Source organism: Engystomops pustulosus, chromosome 2, assembly GCF_040894005.1.
Source record: "Engystomops pustulosus chromosome 2, aEngPut4.maternal, whole genome shotgun sequence".
NCBI lineage: Eukaryota > Metazoa > Chordata > Amphibia > Anura > Leptodactylidae > Engystomops > Engystomops pustulosus.
Window position 1 is genome coordinate 125195133 of NC_092412.1, and position 20029 is coordinate 125215161.

General features: G+C 38.8%; 1 protein-coding gene and 1 long non-coding RNA gene across 4 annotated transcripts in view; one reads left to right on the forward strand and one right to left on the reverse strand.

The window, feature by feature from the left end:
• Positions 1–3917, reverse strand: part of LOC140118405 (uncharacterized) — a 41681-nt gene extending 37764 nt beyond the window's left edge. Inside the window, exon 1 of the long non-coding RNA XR_011853193.1 lies at positions 3711–3917. This is a non-coding gene — a long non-coding RNA (uncharacterized lncRNA). The remainder of the gene's footprint in view (positions 1–3710) is intronic.
• DOC2B (double C2 domain beta) overlaps positions 1–20029 on the forward strand; it is a 452434-nt gene that overhangs the window by 12555 nt on the left and 419850 nt on the right. The gene's annotated exons all lie outside the window — the stretch shown is intronic.

Here is a 20029-nt window from a genome sequence, read left to right on the forward strand (position 1 = left end):
CTCCAAACTATAAGATTTGGTGGCTAACTGATGTTTTGATTTGTCCTTGTAAAATCATGATGATATTTATACATTTTATGATGTTTATAACCAGTGCCAAAACACATGCAATAAGAGATCAGTTTAACTGTAAATTAAACCAAACAATCTAATCTGAACTAATGATCTCATAGGCTGTCATTTACTAAATACACGTCTGCTCTTGCTTCCAATTGTTAAGCAATTAAAAAAGATTTGTGTACCTAGAGCTAATCCCTCTATTCTCCCAGGTGTTGTACTAGCTAATATATGTGGCAGCATCACACAATAATGATGGCTAGTGCATGTGAAATCACTTTACCATGCACTTAATGATTACACCAGTCTAATTTGGACTTTACTATTTGCTGTACTAATTACAGCCTTATTCTTGTCTGGATTCAGTTTTGCAGAGGCGACATGGTGTACATGCATTGCTCTCCTGCCTCTGTTGTACTCTGTTTCGAATAGAGATCATATTCAACTTATGCTCCCCATACAACTCCATCCCAATATCCAAAACAAACCATCCGTATTATCCTCTTCCTTTTAAGTCACTTTAATTGATAGCATAAAAGTCAATTAAGGTGGATTTTCCTTGACCAGCTGGTGTTTTGTTTCCACAGAGTTGGACTTGTAAAGAGCATTTTGCATTATAACAGGTGGCACTCTCACAGTCAGTGGTGGCTTACCAGATGTGGATGTTTTTCAGGACAGGAAAATATATTAACTATGGGTATTTAGAATATTATCCCCGATCTTCAGGGATTATTTCTGATGAGTGAAAATATGTGCTGTGAAATGACAAATAGAGCAGATTATTGACAATTCTATCATTTTATCATGAGTTTATTATAATCAGTGACTGAACTTTAAAGCTGTGTCAGCTTTTGTGATCTGAGAGGACAGCAAGTAAATCATGAATAATTGTAATTGAGAGTGATTTTTAATTTTTTTGTTTGTAAATATCACCAATATTTTCAAGCATTTTAATTGGTTTCTAGTTTTTGTCATGATGTTATTTCTACTTTTAATACATTTTTTAATACAATACCAATGTCTACAGAATAAATATGAGAAAAAAAACCCTCCAGCATACAGCATTCTAATAAAATTTCAATGGCTCAAGAACACATCAAAAATAACTGCAGGTTTTTTGAGCAAAACCATGACAAATCTTTGGAGGTGTGATGTTCCAGTATGTAAGATCAAACACTTATGTTTTTTTTGTTAGACAGTCCCTGAACTTATGGGTTCAAGGAGACGCTGGAAGTGAGAGTTGTTCACACAACCCTCGGTATGGTACAAAACTCGCTCACAACCTTGAATGGCTGAAAGTCCTCTTTCACTAGCCTCAGTGAAACAGTCATTTTTCACTTCCCATCTTCAAAAATCTATAACTTTTTCAATTTTCCATGTATAGAGTTCTGTGAGTGCTTGTTTTCTGTGTAACAAATTTCACTTTAATATGGCGGTATTTAATATTCCATGCCATGTACTAGGAAGCAAGAAAAAATTCCAAATGCAGTGAAATTGGTGAAAAACGCATTTGCTCCTTTTGTGTGGGTTTGAATTCTACAGCTTTCATTATGCACCCCAAATGTGTCTACTTTATTCTTTGGGTCAATATGGTTATGGGGATACCAAATTTGTATAGGTTTTATAATGTTTTCATACATTTACAAAAATTAAAACCTCTTGTTAAAAAAAAAAATTGGCATATTCTGGCGCTAATAACTTTTTCATACTTTGGTGTACACAGCTATGGGTGGTGTCATTTTGTGCAACTTTTGGTGATGTTTTCAATGATTTGCTTCAGCCTTTTGATAATTTTTTATTGAATGTTCTATATTTTTAAAATGGCAAAAAAGTGCCATTTTCAACTTTGGGCGCTTTTTTCCATTATGGGGTGAAACGCAGTGAAAAAACGTTATTATATTTTGATATATCGGACATTTTTGGATGCAGTGATACCAAATGTGTTTGTGATTTTTATTGTTTATTTATATTTGTATGACTTCTAGGGAAAGGGGGTGATTTGAATTTTTAGGTTTTTTTATAATTTTTTTTCTCCTTTTTTATTTTTAATATTTTTCAGACTTCCTAGGGTACTTTAATCCTAGGTTGTCTGATTGATCCTACCATATACTGCCATACTACAGTATGACAGTATATGGGGATATTCCTCCTCATTCATTACAATGTGCTGATCACACATTGTAATGAAAGGGTTAAAACGAGCCGCCGCCATCTGCCCTGATGACATCATGGGGAACGGCGATCCTCGAGACGGCGGCACCCATGCTAGCACCAATCGCGTGTGTTATCGGTAAGCCTTTGCTGCACTATGCAGCAAAGATTTACCGATATTGAGAGGGCTCAGGGCAAGAGCCCTCTCCAAGCACCAGCACCCAGCGTGTGACGTACTATTACATCACACATCGGTAAGGGGTTAATCTATTTTGCCTATGGCTTAGTGTTTCACGAAAGATTTAGTATTCACTAAAGTTGGTGATTTTTGTGGGTTTTTTAAAATTTAGTACCGGTTTTTGTCAGTTAGTGCCCTTAGCAACCTTACCCTTCAAGTTCCACTTGGTCAGTTTTACAGTTTTTGTTGATTTTTTCAGAAGCTTTTTTGAGCCAAAGTCACAAGAAGTCCCTTAAACAGAAAACATTTAAGATTTTGATACAATTATGAAAAAATGTTGCATAACCAATATAAACCCTTACACTGGATTTTTTTCCTGAAAAAAATGCCTTTGGGAGAGAATATGAATCCATTTATCAGCAAAGAGTGCCTTTTGGTCCAAGTTATAGTCTGCTGTACTCGCCATTTATAAAGTATTTGCTGTAAACCGACAGCTTAACATATTCATAATGATGCATTATGAAATATGCATTGATGGACAAAAGACCATACTACAAAACACTGTATAATGAAGTATTATTAAATTTACACTGACTTTACATCCTCAGAAACATAAGAGACTTAAAAAGAACAGAAGGGGGTAATTAGATTATCAGAATAAAAAAGCATAAATGTCGTCCAGGCAATTGGGAGTTTTAAGGGCAGACATAAAGAAACGATCTTAATTTAACAAACACTTGTTATATTACCCAATCCTTATTTACATGAAAGACAAGAGAAGTGTGAATTCATCTAGTTGAAAATATTTTCAGCAGGCTGTTTTACTTGTCTGACCCTTGTAATTTATCTTGGTGCAATGTTATATTGGATTTTCCTAGGGGATACAAGTCTAACGGTCTCAAACTATTCTTTATATACTTGTATTTCTCTTCGTACATGTTCTGACGGAGAAATACATTAGTTGGAATTGCTGCATCTAAAGGTCAAAAAGTACTTAAATGTAGATAATCTCAATACAGTTGTTGAGTTAATGATACCAAACGTTTTCTGTATCTAGCATTCATCCTCCCACTCTTCGAGATCCATTAGTTCAGGGCACACCAAAAGCTGTTTCAAAAATGTTAGACCAAATGTTAGATTATTGGCCAAACATATTGATTTGGGATTCTGGGGACTGTGACATCCACTATTTTTGATTGCACATGTTAGGGATTAAATACCATATGTACTTGAATATAAGCCAAGTTTTTCAACACAATTTTTGTGATAAAAAGCCCCTCCTGGCTCATACTCAAGTATATAAAAAAATAAGCTTAGTACTTACCCTCTGGCACTCAGCTTCAGCGTCCTCTTCTCCGTGGCAATTTCTCTTCATGTTCCCAGCAGTGCAGGAAGATGCACATCTATGCATTCTACCTGCACACACTAAGATGCAGGATTGTTGCGGGCTACAGTAAGTGTTTATCAAGTGGCAGTTGCATTTCCCACCCGAGTCAATAGGTTTTCGCAGCCTATACTCGCGTTAGCTTCTATATATTGAACACCAGGAACACAGAGATAAATAACTGTGATGTCAGGAAGTCTGTTGTTGTTTGTCAGGTTGAAACTGTTAACAGGTTACCAGTACATTTTAAAATAATTAGCTGTGTAACCAATATCCAATTATTATTCATAAAAATCGGAGAGCTGCATAGGCATGTAAATGTTACCACAGAAAAGAGCTATCTTGGTCCTTCCTTGTAGAGCAGGGAAGAGCTTATTACAGACTCTTCAAACGATAAAAACCAGGAGCAGCTGTAACCCAAAATGTTATCACTGGAACTAGATCTAATTATCTACAAATGCAATTAGAATAATAGACAAGCAAAAATAATGCCTTGGATCATAAAACATGGCCCTGAAATGGTGACCTCCCTCCATATTATTCTAGAAAAAACAAAAAAAGATTGAACCAGTGGGGTACAGTTGGTATATGTCACTCCAACCCTTTTATAGGTCCAAAACAACACTTACCAAATAGTATTGTGAAAGTTACAACAAAAAAACTGTAAAAATTTGTGAATTTACGATGTACAATACAATTATTCGCTGCTCCCGCACACTCCCAGACTCCTAAATTGGGTTGGTTCAATCAGTTGTAGAAGGATCCCAGTGGTGCTGGCTCAGAGTGAAAATATGACAACATGATTAGGTGTCTTAGAGGATTACAGGTTACCTCAAAGAAGTATAACAATTTTCCTGAATTCATTGCACTGGCTCATCACTCAAAGGTTATCTGACCTAAAGAAGAAATCATGTGAATGTCAGAAGGCATTGTCTTGTTCTTAATAAATTCTTCAATAAATTACATTGTGACACTTAATCATGATCAACCTTTATTCCGAGGCAGTGTCAATTTTAAGATCAAGCTTTTCCAGAACTTCTTCAATATAGCAATAATATGGCAAAGAGTTGTCATGAGGTTCAGACAACTGGCTTACAAGTCCTGATAAATCTCCCTCTATACCTCTATTTAATATAAAAGAAAAATGTATGAACTTTAGGCTGTATGCACTGATGAACTGAATGGTGTGTTTACCAGCATATTTAATAGAAGTGTCAGGGAGCAGATTGTACTGGAACAATAGAAAGCATCACTTATTTGTCTGGTGCCAAAAGTAGCGTTTCTGAAGGCGATGAATAATACTTTCCGTATACAGTTGTTCAGTGATAACAAAGTGATAGTGTCCGAACTGATAAATTGGGGGAGCTGGTTTATTGGAAGAAATAAGTAGTGTACTAGAAGGAGTATGGTTTACGCCTGAATGTTTAGAAGATAAGAAATTCTAATCACATCAGGTAAGGGTCGGGAGATAATGTTTCCTCTGTCTGATGATAGAACCTACCATGCCTGGCTCTCTGCAGCTTGGTTCAGGATCAGCAGGCGTTAACTCACTCTGAATGTCGGAGACTTGCCCCTTTCACCTGGAGCTGGGTTCTTTACTAATACATAGATATCTGGTGTTTGCTATGTCTCTTGCTGGTTAAAGTCATTTTGCCAGGTCTAATATCTGTGCTACTGTTTGAGCTTTCTCTGTATTTCTGGTGATCTGATTCTTCGATACTGTTCTGCAACTATTCTTGTGTATGCGATTCTGTACCTTATATGCTAACTCAGTTGTGACCAAGATTGTTTACCACCCTTATTGTGTTTGTTTGTCTTGTTTTGTCTCTGCGCTACGTAGGTATTGCCTAAGATACACAAAGGCAAGCGGGCAGGGCTGTTTTCGGGGCTGGAGTTTTAGGGTGCACTGTCATTTCTGTCATCCCTGAGTCCAGCATCCCAATTACAAGAAGTCTATGGTCAGGGGAAGGTTGAGCTGAAGCCCAGTTGCATAGGAGATATACAGCACTTGTTGCTGATAATAGTAAGTTTTATTTTCCTCAAAGTCCTTAAATAACATCAATGCATGTCAATAGTGAGAGTTGGAAATACAGAACAGATTCTCATCCGTTTATGTGGATTGTACTACAGATAGATATAGATATAGGTATGGTTTTTCTTGGCTTTTTGGCATAAAAGAAGTCTCATAATAATTACATGGAGCTTTTGGGTGATTTTTCACTGCTAAAATGTCACAGGGCTATTTCTGCCACTACATTAATCTGGCTTAAACATAGAACTACTGCTAGAGCAACGATGTGCAAAACTGTGCAAAACCAGATTCATGATTTGGAACTTTTGCAAAAAGTCCTATAAAAAGTTTCATTGTTACTCCAGTCTCCTGCTGGCGTATGTGCTGAGATATTTTATGCATTTTGAGAGTTTTTGAAAAAAAAAATCCCAGAAAGCAGACTATTAGAACATTTACTAAAGGGCCAAACCACTTTAACGAATCTAATGGGCAGCGGAGATCCAAAAATAGAGATAGAACTGTCACAGGAGCCTGCCTAATGATAAATAACCCCCATTGGTTGCATTTGGAACAAATTATTCATAATCAATGTATCTACAATGACTACATAGAAACTGTGTATGTTTATGTCTATGTACTATGTAAGAATTCTTAAGACAAGTCACAATATGCTGCTTATTCCAATCAAAGACTATACTCTTGGGCATCCCATTGTTTTTCCCAATAAAAATATCAGTAGCAAAATTTACCATGTAAATATATATTGTAAAGGTTTTAGGAATGGTTACTTGATAATCTGCAATAGCTTCTAAAAACACAGGTCATCAACCTCAATCATTAAATATTTATGTACTTGATTTACATTGCTATGCTGCAAAGATGATAAAGCTCTTTACTTTGGCCACAAGGTTCAGGTTTGACTAGAGCTCTTATATACAGAAAACTTTAGTCTATTGCTAAGGACGTTCATACCTGTTTTAGAGAATATTAGAAATGATTACAGTATTGTGGAAAATTCTTGTATAAAAATAAATTCTCACTCTTAGCCTTTAAGTTTTGCGTTATGCTGTAAAACGTGTTACTATTAGAAAGATATCTATAAAGAAACTACTGACTTATCTAGAGAGTGGTCAGAAGTGGCAGCTTTGAGTATGTTATTAGCCTTTCCTATAGAAAACTAAAGTAAATATATCCAGGGGCAATTATACCTGTCAATCTCTTAAATGTCATCTATCATTGTAAGAGAACAATGTTTCTGTTTCTATTACTTCCATTGTGTTACAAGAGGTGAGAGATCATTGCTGTAGTAAGCATTTTTAAACACATATTTAGTGTACCTTTCAGAGATTTTTGGATAGTAGGCAAGTCTCACTTTACAATCTTTTTGAATAATCTTAGATATTATTGTACTATGTAATTTCTAGAATACCATTTCAACATTCATGCTGCACAGCTGATCACCAAGATTACCCAACACTTGAGTGATCAATTACTCTTTGATACTAAGACTATTAAGAAGGCAGAGCACAAAATATAAAATGTGGGTATATATATATATATATATATATATATATATATATATATATATATATATATAATATATGTTATGGTATTTTTTAGCTAATTTGTGGACATGATTCAAGGGCCATAACTTTTTGTTGTTGTTGTGTTTTTTTAATGACACACAGGGCTAGTTAAAGGTGGTTGCAAAAAAATGGCTGCTTTCTTCCAAAACCATCTCCTCAACTGACTATGGGTGGTATGCAATATTACACCTAACAGCTGAGCTTCAATACAAGTACTGACCAGGGTCAAGTGTGGCGCTGATTTTGGAAAAAGGCAGCTGTGTTTTTAAACTTCCGTACAACCCCTTTAAAAATTAACAATATACATGTAGTAGTATAAAGTGGGAAACTAATGTGCACAGGGAAAGAGGGCCCCATAAAATTTGCTAGCCATGCTCCCTAAAATTCCAAGTGATAGCACTTTCAATAGTAGTATATCGTTAGAAAGCCTGGTGCTATTCATTTCCAGTGGAACACACACCGGACTGCTGATTCGAGGAGCTGCTTTTCTAGGGACATTCGGGTAGTTATGGTGTTAGGTGACACCACCTATATAGGGCACAAACAATGAAAGTGCCTAGGTTGGCATCAACTGAATATGTCCTTTATTCTGGGTAATATAGGTGGTATGTTATCCACTCTTCCCATGAAAATCAAGGCTTGTCTAAACTGTAAAAATAAATGCATGAAGTTGGTCTATGAGGCTTTGAAATTTAGGTAAGCTATGGTTCTACATGCCCCATAATCATGCTGCAAATACAGGTCAGTAGAACTGTGACCGGCTGGAATCATTATGTTCCTTATGTGATGAATTCAGTAATGAGCCATGGATGGTCTGGGAAAATGCTTCATCACACAGAGTGTAACACCCAGACAATACATAGCTGACTCAATAAGCCCCAAAATAAAATTTCCTGGAGTCTCTCACTACAATATGTATTCTTTTTACTATTCAATGCTACTTTTAGTTCACTCCTTCATCCCCCATACAGCACGGTCTCAATTACTCTTGCTTCTACAGTGGCTTTCTAAACCAAAATTGCAACACAATAAGGTTAAATCAAATATATATCAATTTTAATAAAAATAATAGTCTGTGATAAGTAATAAAAAGTAAAGCTACAATAAGGGAGCAAGGCCTGGCATGTCTAAAAACAAATATGAAATGCCAGCTGAAAACCCGCACAGCAGAAGACAAATCAATACACCATAACTATATGAAGAAGGGTTATGCATTTAGAGAAGGAATCAGGGTTCCCACCGAACCAGGGATATACACAAAAAAATATTCACAGGTACTAAAGGGACATGAAAGAATCATATGTAACATGCTCTGAAGTTACCACTTTTTCTCTTCTATAAATATGATGTTGCTCCTCAGCCTATTGATCCCTATTCAGTGGGGCTGCAGATTTTCATGCCCCAAAGATTACCAGGTGGGTAGCTGAAAGAAAACACCTCAGTATATTCTTTGTAACCTCCTTAAAGGATCGAGGTATCATGGATAGTAGGGTTTTTTGCAGTTAAGACAACAGCAAAGTGAAATACATGGTTAAATACAGTATTCCACCAAACACTAACCATGGAGCCCCCTGCAGCCCTGCATATCCAGCACAGATCTGGTAGTGATGTGTGTCAACTACTATATGCAGCCAATGGGTTTTTTGTACCTCCGAGCAGCGCTCACAGGGGCAGGCTCCCAGGGTGGGCGCCACGGGCACCTAAATGGGCCCCACCAAGCAATGGTGTATTATAGTGTAGGCGTTATGGGGGATTACATGGTTGCCAGAATCATCCACTATACATGCGAGGATTGAATACTGGTAGTAGGCAGAGGCAAACCAGGCTCCCCCCCACATACTTGTGTCTGTGGCAGAGAACAATACACTCCCTGCTTTACAATAGTCCGAAGTGTGGAGGTAGTGTGCCAGGGTCCTGGCACAGGCAGCAAAGTGACATCACACATTACAATGCAAGGGCCAGACATCTACCTGCTGTAAGGAGGAGGAGGTTGCACTGTGCACCACTGCAGTGGGAGAAGGTAGTGTCAGTACAGTTCTATTATCTTGTTATTTTACAGAGGTTGTATATTTCTGGTGGTGTATATGTGTATCTCAGGGACCTGTATATATGTATTTCTGGGGGCTATATTTATGTATTACAGGGGGGCTGCATATCGGTATTACTGGGGGGATGTACAGTACATACCAAAAGCTTGGACACACTTTCTGATTCAAAGAGTTTTCTGTGTTTTCATGACTATAAAAATTGTAGATACACACTGAAGGCATCAAAACTATGAATTAAGACATGTGGAATTATATACTTTATCAAAAAGGGTAGAACAACTGAAAATATGTCTTATGTTCTAGGTCAGTGGTGGCGAACCTATGGCACGGGTGCCAGAGGTTGCACTCAGAGCCCTTTCTGTGGGCACTCAGGTCATTGCTCCAATATCACCAGACAGGACCAAATCCATCAAATCTTCTTCAGGTCCCAAGCAACTTAAGGGATGCTGCTCTCAGCGCTATTTAAAAGCGACAATTCATTGGCTGTTTGAAACAGTGGGAAAAGTGAGAAGGTGTTGATAGAACTGCATTGCCTTTAGGGGTCATCCTGCTGACCCACCATTTTTCCTCTAGAGAAGCTACAATGATGGTCTGAATTTATTTGCCCACCTTTTTTCAACTGTATTGTTGGCCTTAGGAGAGCCAATACAATTGAATGATGTAGAAGAACTGGTAGCAATAAGTTACTACGTGAAATGCCATGTTGGCACTTCCTGGTAAATAAGTGGATTTTGTTTGTAGTTTGGGCATTCGATCTCTTAAAGGTTCGCCTTCACTGTTCTAGGATCTTCAAGATAACCACCTTTTGCTTTGATTATTGCTTTGCACACTCTTGAAATTCTCTTGATGAACTTCAAGAGGTAGTCACCTGAAATGGTCTTCCGACAGTCTTGAAGTTCCCAGAGATGCTTAGGACTTGTTGGTCCTTTTGCCTTCACTCTGCGGTCCAGCTAAATCAAACCATCTCGATTGGGTTCAGGTCTGGTGACTGTGGAATCCAGGTCATCTGGCGTAGCACCCCTTGACACAGCCTAGAGGTGTGCTTGGGGTCATTGTCCTGTTGAAAAATAAATGATGGTCCAACTAAATGCGAACTGGATGGAATAGCATACCCCTGCAAGATGCTGAAGTAGCCATGCTGGTTCAGTATACCTTCAATTTCAAATAAATTTGCTGGTGTCACCAGCAAAGCACCATCACAGCTCCTCCTCCATGCTTCACCAGGCATGTAGAGTCCATTTGTTCACCTTTTCTGCATAGCATAAAGACACGGTCGTTAGAACCAAAGATCTCAAATTTGGACTCATCAGACCAAAGCACAGGATTTCCAGTATTCTTTAGCCCAACAAGTCTCTTCTGTTTGTTGCCTGTCCTTAGCAGTGGTCTCCTAGCAGCTATTTTGCCATGAAGGCTGCTGCACACATTCTCCTCTTACCAGTTGTTGTAGAGATGTGTCTGCTGCTAGAACTCTGTGTTGCATTGTCCTGGTCTCTAATCTGAGCTGCTGTTAACCTACGATTTCTGAGGCTGGTGACTCGGATGAACTTATCCTCTGCAGCAGAGGTGACTCTTGGTCTTCCTTTCCTGGGGTGCTCCTCATGTGAGCCTGTTTTTTGTAGCACTTGATGGTTTTTGCAACTGCACTTGGGGACACTTTCAAAGTTTTCAATTCTTAAAGTGATGGTCACTCGTTTTTCTTTACTTAGCTGCGTTTTCTAGTCATAATACAAATTCTAACAGTCTATTCAGTAGGACTATCAGCTATGTATCCACCTCATTTCTGCACCACACAACTGATGGTCCCATACCCATTTATAAGTCAAGAAATCCCACTTACTAAACCTGACTGGGCACACCTGTGATGTAAAAACCTTTTCTGGTGACTACCTATGGAAGCTCATCAAGAAAAAGCCATGGCTGTGCAAAGCAATAATCAAAGCAAAAGGGGGCTACTTTGAAGAAACTAGAATATAAGACATATTTTCAGTGGTTCCCAACGTTATTGTTAAGCATATAATTCCACATGTGTTAATTCATAGGTTTGATGTCTTCAGTGTCAATCTATAATTTCTATAGTCATAAAAATACAGAAAACTCTTTGAATGAGAAGGTGTGGCCAAACGTTTGGTCTGTACTGTATATATTTATTACTGGGGGAGATGATTATGTATGTATTATTACTGGGGGAGCTGGATATATACATATTATGGCAGGCTGTATGTATTTATTACGGGGGAGCTGTATGCATAATATATATATATATATATATATATATATATATATATATATATATATATAAATCACGGGGGAGATGTATATGTATTCATACTGGGGCTGTATTTATTTGTTACTGGTGAGCTATATATGTTTATTGTGGGGGGAGCTGTATATGTTTATTACCCGGGGATTGTATATTTATTTGTTACTGGTGAGCTGTATATATGTTTTAATGGTAGCTGTAAAAATATTCGTTACCGGGGGCTGTGTATATTTATTACGGAGGTGCTGTTTATATATTCATTACTGTGGGAAACTTGGCAAAGTTGGTAGTAACAACAAGAAAAGAGGCATAAATATTAATATTACAAGATACAATTAAACAGAATTTTGTGTCGTCTGGTAGCTTGGTTACAAGTTTTATGGTTTTTTTCCAAGATAATGCATGAGTGGCTTCATAAACTCTAATAATTTTTATTTTGTAGATATATTATAAATTACTAATGAATAGATAACTAACAAATAGTCTCTTACCTTTTTTTGCTTACCTACTGTCCTTACTAAGGAAATCAGCTTATACTTACAGCCTGTTGAAATTTTCCTGCCCTACAGCACAAATAAGGCCATACGCTATGTACGGAGGGGTGACCATCTGTTGTAAATCCTAGGTACAAATCCATTAACGTTATATAGATAGTAGCTTAACGCGCATTAAGTGCTGTAACTACTTTATGTGTAACTACCAATATGAATGACTTTTCAATGGCTAATACAGAATGTCTCAGCAAGTGGTAAAAAACAAAGTTCAAGCTGTATTTTTAAGGAACCCCTCACTACCAATAAACAATGTATTGCATATTTTTTGGAGAAAACAACTAACATTGGATCTTCATTCTAATCCGTATTAACCGCTAAGTTTCTACTGTGACTCCCCGATATCAACCTGCATGTAACATCCATTATGTCAATGTAAACTGTTGGACCACTTCAATATGCCGTATGACTTACTGTCCCTCTCCACGTCATCCAGCTCTACAATCTTTGTGCTCAAAGAAATCTACAAAGAGCTCTGCAACCAGTACTTCTTGTAACTGATGAAATACTGCAGTACTTCACAAGTTTAGGTGGAAAAAAATTCCTAGTTTTTGCCAATGAGAACCTTTATTCCATGTGTGAGAGATGCAGTATGTAAACATTTGTGAGTGAAGCTGTCTCTGCAATAATGACATTTCATTTGGCAAGTTATGTCTCTCAGTGAATGAGAGTAAAAACAGCTTGAACAGCTTGTTGAGTGTAAATCTGGTGATTTCTTCATTAAAATGCACACATGTAAAAAAGATCAGCATTTTGCAAAGCAGAAATATGCTTTACCAATAAAACATACTGTGCATTTTTATAACATGGTGTAAAGAAAATATGTGAGTTACTGATTAGGATGCCATAGTGTCTTCAAACCTATGCTAGCAAAACGTATATCACAGACTTGTATTCATCTTATACAAAGCAAAAATCCTATCTTGCAAGATATCTTTTAGTTATTTTATGTAAGCATTATGTCAATACATAACTTGGTTCTTGTGAGTCTATGTGGCACCCGGTCTTCACCAGAGTCCGCCGCAAAGCAGGATGGTCTTACTGTGGCGTGGTACCACCAGGTCGTTCCCCAGGCATGACTTGTAAACGGTGGCAGCCAAGGTCGAGGTACAGGAACAGCAGGCAATCTCATAGTCGGGGACAGGCAGGAGGCCAGGACGGGCAGCACTGTATCAGAGTTGGGGACGTAGCAATAGGTATAGGCAGGCAGCGGAGGAGGAGCATAGTCAGGAACGGAACTGGGATCACAGCGGGAAATCACAATAATAGCGCAGGGCATCAGACAAAGCTTTCTCAAAGGTACAAGGCACGAAGATCCGGCAGGGAGCGATGGGAGAGGCAGGTTTAAATAGATTTCCAGGAAATGGCCAGCGCCAATTAACGGTGCGCTGGCCCTTTAAATTTCCTAAAGCCAGCGCGGGCGCGGGCCCTAGGAGGTGGAGACATGTGCGCACGGAGCACGGACGGGAAACAGAAGCTGCTGCTCATGCGCCACTCTATGAATTACTTAGGGTTTACTGTATAGGCAGCAGAGATAAGTTCTGCTTTCTCTTGTCATGATTGAGCCATTACTGTGAGCAAGACAGAAGTCAGGAGATCAGTCTGTCTCTAAAATAATAATGACATTTCTACTACTACAATGCATACCTTTCCATATATGCACTAATATATGATAACAATTATTAGATACTATAAGATAATGTGCTATGTACATGTGAAAATGCAAGAGCAAATGCTTAGTAAGTATCCAGTTGAGAATGTTGCAGAACAACTTCCATCAGGGGCGTAACTTAAGGCGGTGCGGTCGCAACAGGGCCCAAGAGGCTTAGTGGGTCCATATGTTGTCAAATTCCCATATAGGAAGACTAGTACTATAAACCATACATTATAGTCGGGGCCAGGGACAAACTTTCCACTTGAACCCATCCATCACTGCCTTCCATCATTTATCAGGGTACCTTCCATCAACTACCCCTGCTTAATCAAATGCTGCTTTAATAGAGATTTGTGTTTAAATTTGTAAATGGTCATGTAAATATATTTTGCCTCTGTTGTGACCACCTTTGCTCCAGTGCTGCTGTGTTCTGATAATGCACCATTTACCTCTACATACCTGGCAGAGGTGGGGTTTTTTGCATATTACAGCAAACACCCACTGCTAATACCCTTTTGCATTGGTTTTGATTGCCAACTTTGTTTTGATTATCAGTCTCCCTGACGTCCTTGGGGAGTAGCGATCGGTTGCCATAACGGCCTCAGGCTTGTATTACAATTTCTTACAATGGACTAGTGGCACATTGTAATGAATAATGTGTAAAAATGCCATATACTGCAATACAGTATTGCAAGACAGTACAGTATACAGTAGGACCGATCAGACCATCTCGGGTTAAAGTACCCTTGTATAGTATAAGTCAGTGCTCAGCTGAGAAGGTTTTGTTTTACCTTTGCTAAGGCCCATTTCACACAACCTGCTTTTTTGCCTGCATACTACCAGTACCCTAATGTTTCAGTACAGGTAGCATACAGCCACATTTATTTCAATGGGCAATGTGTCATTCTGAGTGTTGACTTCTGCATTTTTTACTGCCATTTGAGTTCTCCAAGTATATGTGGATCCTATAGCACCAGATACATAGTGAGACCCCTGTCTACTGCAGTCTCTAATATACACTACCTCTCAAAAGTTTGGGGTCTCTTAGAAATTTCCTTATTTTTGAAAGAAAAGCTCCTTTTATTTCAATGAAGCTAACCGTAAATGAATCATAAATATACTTTATACATTGTTAATGTGATAAATGACTATTCTCACTGCAAACATCTGTTTTGTAATGCAATATATACATAGGTGAGTATAGACCCATTTCCATGGCTTGCACCATTTGGTATTTAAGAAGTTTTTGCTCCAATATTGTGTGGCATGCAACCCTTTTGTGGAGCAGCTGTGCTAGCCTCTATGTGACACAAATTAGGGAGTGTTCTGGCGCTCAGTCGGACCGTGTGCTGTATTTAACATGCAAAGTCTGCTGCACGCCCTATGTTAAAGGTGTACCACAAAAAAGTAGGTGAACTCTGTCGGGCTAGTGCAGGGAAGCAATATATTCATGATTTATGGCGCATGTTCTTAATGAATCGTTCGCACCCAGCATTATACATGAGCAGAGAACTTTTAGTGAAGTTTCCGACTTTCCTAGTAAATGTGCACCATTGTGTTTGCTAACTGGGTAGGAAGGCTAATGGATGTTTAGAAACCCTTGAAAACCCTTGTTCAAGTAGTCTAGCACAGCTGAAAACAGTTTGTCTGATTAGAGAAGCTATACAATGATCTTCCTTTGAACTCTCACATTGGCCAGAAAAAAGAAACTTTCAAGTGAAAATTTACAGTCTGTTCTTGTTAAATATGATGGCCATTTCATGCAACAGATTGCCAGAATCTGAAGATTTTCTACTCAGAGGAGAGCACAAACAGGCTCTAACCAGAGTAGAAAGAGAAGTGGCAGGCCCCGCTGCACAACTAAGAAATAAGACATTACAGTTTCTAGTTTCTTGTGAAACGGATGCCTCACAGGTCCTCAACTGGCAGCTTCTTTAATTAGTACCCGCAAAACGCCAGTGTCAACCTCTACAGGATGCAGGCCTTGAAGGCAGAGTGGCAAAGAAAAGGCCATATCTGAGATATACAGCTAATAACAGGAAAAGATTAGAAAAAAAAAAAGATTGGAAAAAAATGTTATGGATAGACAAATCTGAGTTTGAGGTGTTTGGGTCACACTGAAGAACATTTGTGAGATGCAGAACAACTGAAACGATGCTGAAAGAGTTCTTGAACTATGCATGAACTATTTAGGGGAGAAGCAGGCAGCTGGTATTTTATCTGTATTGGAATGGCCAGGACAGTCACCAGATCTCAACCCAATTGAACTGCTGTAGGTGAAAATTGACCTATTGTATGCAAAACGTACCTATAAAGCCAATCCAACATGTGGCAGGGGCTTTTGGAAGCATGGTTCTAAATTTCTCCAGATTAGATCAGCACAAACAGCTAGAATGCCAAAGGTCTGCAATGCTGGAATTGCAGCAAAGGAAGCAAACTTTGATGAAAGCAAAGTTTGAACGAGAAAATTATTATTTCACATGAAAAAGAAAAATATTTCAAACCTTGTCAATGTCTGGAATATATTTTCTATTCATTTTGTAACTGAATTGAAAAATAAAAGTCAGAGTTTTCATAGAAAACTTTTAAGTGGTATTGTATATTTACCATCCATACAAAAATAATATCATAAAACTGAAGGGTTTTTCTCTACCAAAAAAAGACAGTGGATACTGCATTGCATGAAAGTGTATGTCACTTTATATAAAGATAAGACTACAGTGGGGGTGTTACTATTTAGCTCCAAATAAAATCACCAAAGTACAAATACCGGTGTACTCAAGCTTAGTACATACAAACACAGATATGAACATACTGGGGGTCATTTACTAAGGGCCCGATTCGCGTTTTCCCGATGTGTTACCCGAATATTTCCGATTTGCGCCGCTTGTACATGAATTGCCCCGGGTTTTTGGCGCACGCGATCGGACTGTGGCGCATCGGGGCCGGCATGCACGCGACGGAAATCGGGGGGGCGTGGCCGAACGAAAACCCGACGTATTCGGAAAAACCGCCGCATTTAAAAACCGAAAATGTGTCGCTTGGGGAGCGCTCACCTTCACCTTCTATGGGATGGTGCATTCCGGGGCGTTAAGATTATTTTCGGCGCTGCAGCGCCACCTGGTGGACGGCGGAGGAACTACCATCTTAAATCCCAGCCGGACCCGAATCCTGTGCAGAGAACGCGCCGCTGGATCGCGAATGGGCCGGGTAAGTAAATGTGCCCCACTGTATAGTATATGTTGCCACATACTCATTAAATACACAAACACACTTTAACGCTAAATTTTGTTACGCACTACCCAGGCCAGTTGCAGATCATGCATACAATATTGGTGCGGCACGGAGGCAAAGCATATAGAATTGGCAGTAATAATTGACATGCTGTGGATTCTATAAGGCTACTTTCACACTTTGTTTTTGGCACATGTTCAGCATAAACCTCAGGGAAGCTCCCGGCATATAAGCTGAATATATTCATAGGTTTATACTGGTAGGTCATTCTTTTTGCAGCTTATACTTTTACTTTCTGCTTCCTCAGTAGAAGCCATAATAGCCTATAGAGACATCCTAAACATGGGTCATTCCTCCTGTGTGATGTCACCTCCCTCTCCAACATAGGAGAGGGAGGAATCTATCATGCAAAAGAGTTCATGCCTATCGTGTGATGACACCTCCCTCTCCAAGCATGGAAGAGGAAGGTTCAGGGGCGTGCATAATTAGCTAGGAGCACCGGACATCTCACCCCACGCTTCGGCCTGCTTATTATAAGTCATTTTTCTAGGTGATACCAGCATGTCAAGATTAGAAAAGACAAGCGCCAGGGTCAAGATGAAGAGGAGGGTAGATGAGAATCTGTAGGTTTTTTTTACTTTTGCTAATGGTAGATTTCATTTAATGCATCTTGAAAAAAAACATATATAGAAACAAAGTTTGTACAAATTAGGAAGGATAAAAATGCCCTGTAGACATATTTCCATTAAAATGGTTTGGCCTACCTACAAATTCCTCATTTAACCCCTTAGCGCTCTGCGCCGTAGCTGTACTGCGCTGAGTCCCGCGATTAGCGCTCATCGCAGTACAGCTACCGTGCAGAGCCGATGCCGGTTCAGCGCTGTATAGCAGCCGAACCGGCATCGTTAGCCGCGGGATTTCAGCGGTAATTTACCGCTGACATCCCCGGCTAACACCCGCGGTCGGAGTGGGCTCCGATCGCGGGTGTTTAACCCGTTAAATGCCGCGGTCAACGCGACCGCGGCATTTAACCTGCCTTCTGGGGGTCTTTACCCCACGATCGGCCCCCCCGCACCGTTTTCGGGGGGGCCGATCGCTGTTTTGGCTCCTCTGGGGTCCGATCGGGACCCCAGAAAAGCCTGGAGGGTTTACCTTTAAGATGGCGTCTGTGACGTCATCTTAAAGGCAAAGTGTCAGCCTATGCATCTGCACTGATAAAGCACTGATAATACCCTGCAATACATTAGTATTGCAGAGTATTATCAAGAACAAGCAATCAGATGATTGCTTGTTCATATCCCATGGTGGATCATGTAAAAAAATGTACAAAATAATGTTTTTCAATAAAAAATTACTTGATAAATCACTAAAAATGCCCATAAGCCCCAAAACATATAAAGAGACATATAACGCTCAAAAAAGTCTAAATCATAACAAAAACCCCACATATATAGTATCACCGCGTCCGTAACAATCCATAGAATAAAACTAAATAACTATTGAACCCATATGATGAACGCCGTAAAAAAAAACGCCAAAAACCCGCCAAAAATTATGATTTTTACCTATTATATCCCACTAAAAATGCAATAAAAAGTGATCAACAAAACATATGTACTCCAGAATGATATTGTTGCAAAGAACAACATGTCCCGCAAAAAACAAGCCATCAACCAGCTCTGTAGCCAAAAACGTAACAATGTTATGCCACTTGGAAGACGGCGATGCAAAAATGATAGATTTTTCCCCACATTAGGGTTTTATTTGGCAAATTTAGTAAAACATAAGAAAAAATATTCATGTCTGGTATCCCCGTAATCGTATCGACCCATAGAATAAAGATAACATGATTATTAGGCTATACGGTGAACACAAAAAAAAAAAAAAGTAAAAAATCCAGTACAGAATTGATGCTTTTCTACTCATGACCTCAAAAAAAGTTCCAAAATTTTCAACAATAGGTGATACCAACCCCAAAATGGTAACACTGGAAAAAGCATCTCGTCCCGCAAAAAAAATGCCATCACATGACCCCAATAACGGAAAAGCGAAAATTTTATAGCCTTCAAAAGGGGGCAACCAGAAAACTAAAATCCTGGCAGCTGCAGGGTGCTCCTTCCCTTCTGCGCCTCGCTGTGCCCCCATAATACAAGTAATGTCCACATGTGGGGGGTCGCTGCACTCAGGAGAAATTGTAGAACAAATTTTATGGTGAGTTTTCTCTTTTTATCTTTTGGAAATGTGTAAATTTTAGGGCTAAATGAACGTATAACCGACAAAATTTGACCATTCTAAATTTCACCGCCATTTTGATTCAATTACTATGAAGATCTCAAGGGGTTAACAATCTTTGTAAATGCTGTTTCTGATAGTTTGAGGGGTGCAGATTTGAAAATGGGTTGGTTATATAGGGGGTTTTGTTGCTAAATATGTAAAATTTGATTTCAAACAGTATTTATCCCCAAAATAGTCAATTCCGAAAATACGGAAAATCGCTATTCGATTTGTAGGCCGCGTGACGTCAAAATAAATTATCCAAACATTTCAAAAATTATGAAAATGTAAAGTAGACAAATGGGAAATGTTATTCTGCAAGTTATTTAGGTGGTAAATCTATCTGCCTGAAAACGCGGTGATTTTGAATTTCGAAAATGGCAAATTTTTCTAAAAATTCATCATTTTTTTCTTTTTTTTGTAAATAAACGCAAAACTTATCAGCCAAAATTTACCACTAAAATGAAGTACAACATGTGGGGAAAAAACAATCTCAGAATCGCTTTGATAAGTAACAGTGTTCAAAAGTTATTACCACAGGAAGAGACACTGGTCAAATTTCAAAAAAAAGTTGCGAGCCTTAACCTGCAAACAGGCTGCGTCCTTAAGGGGTTAAACAGGCAGGCGTAATGTTTTCTCTC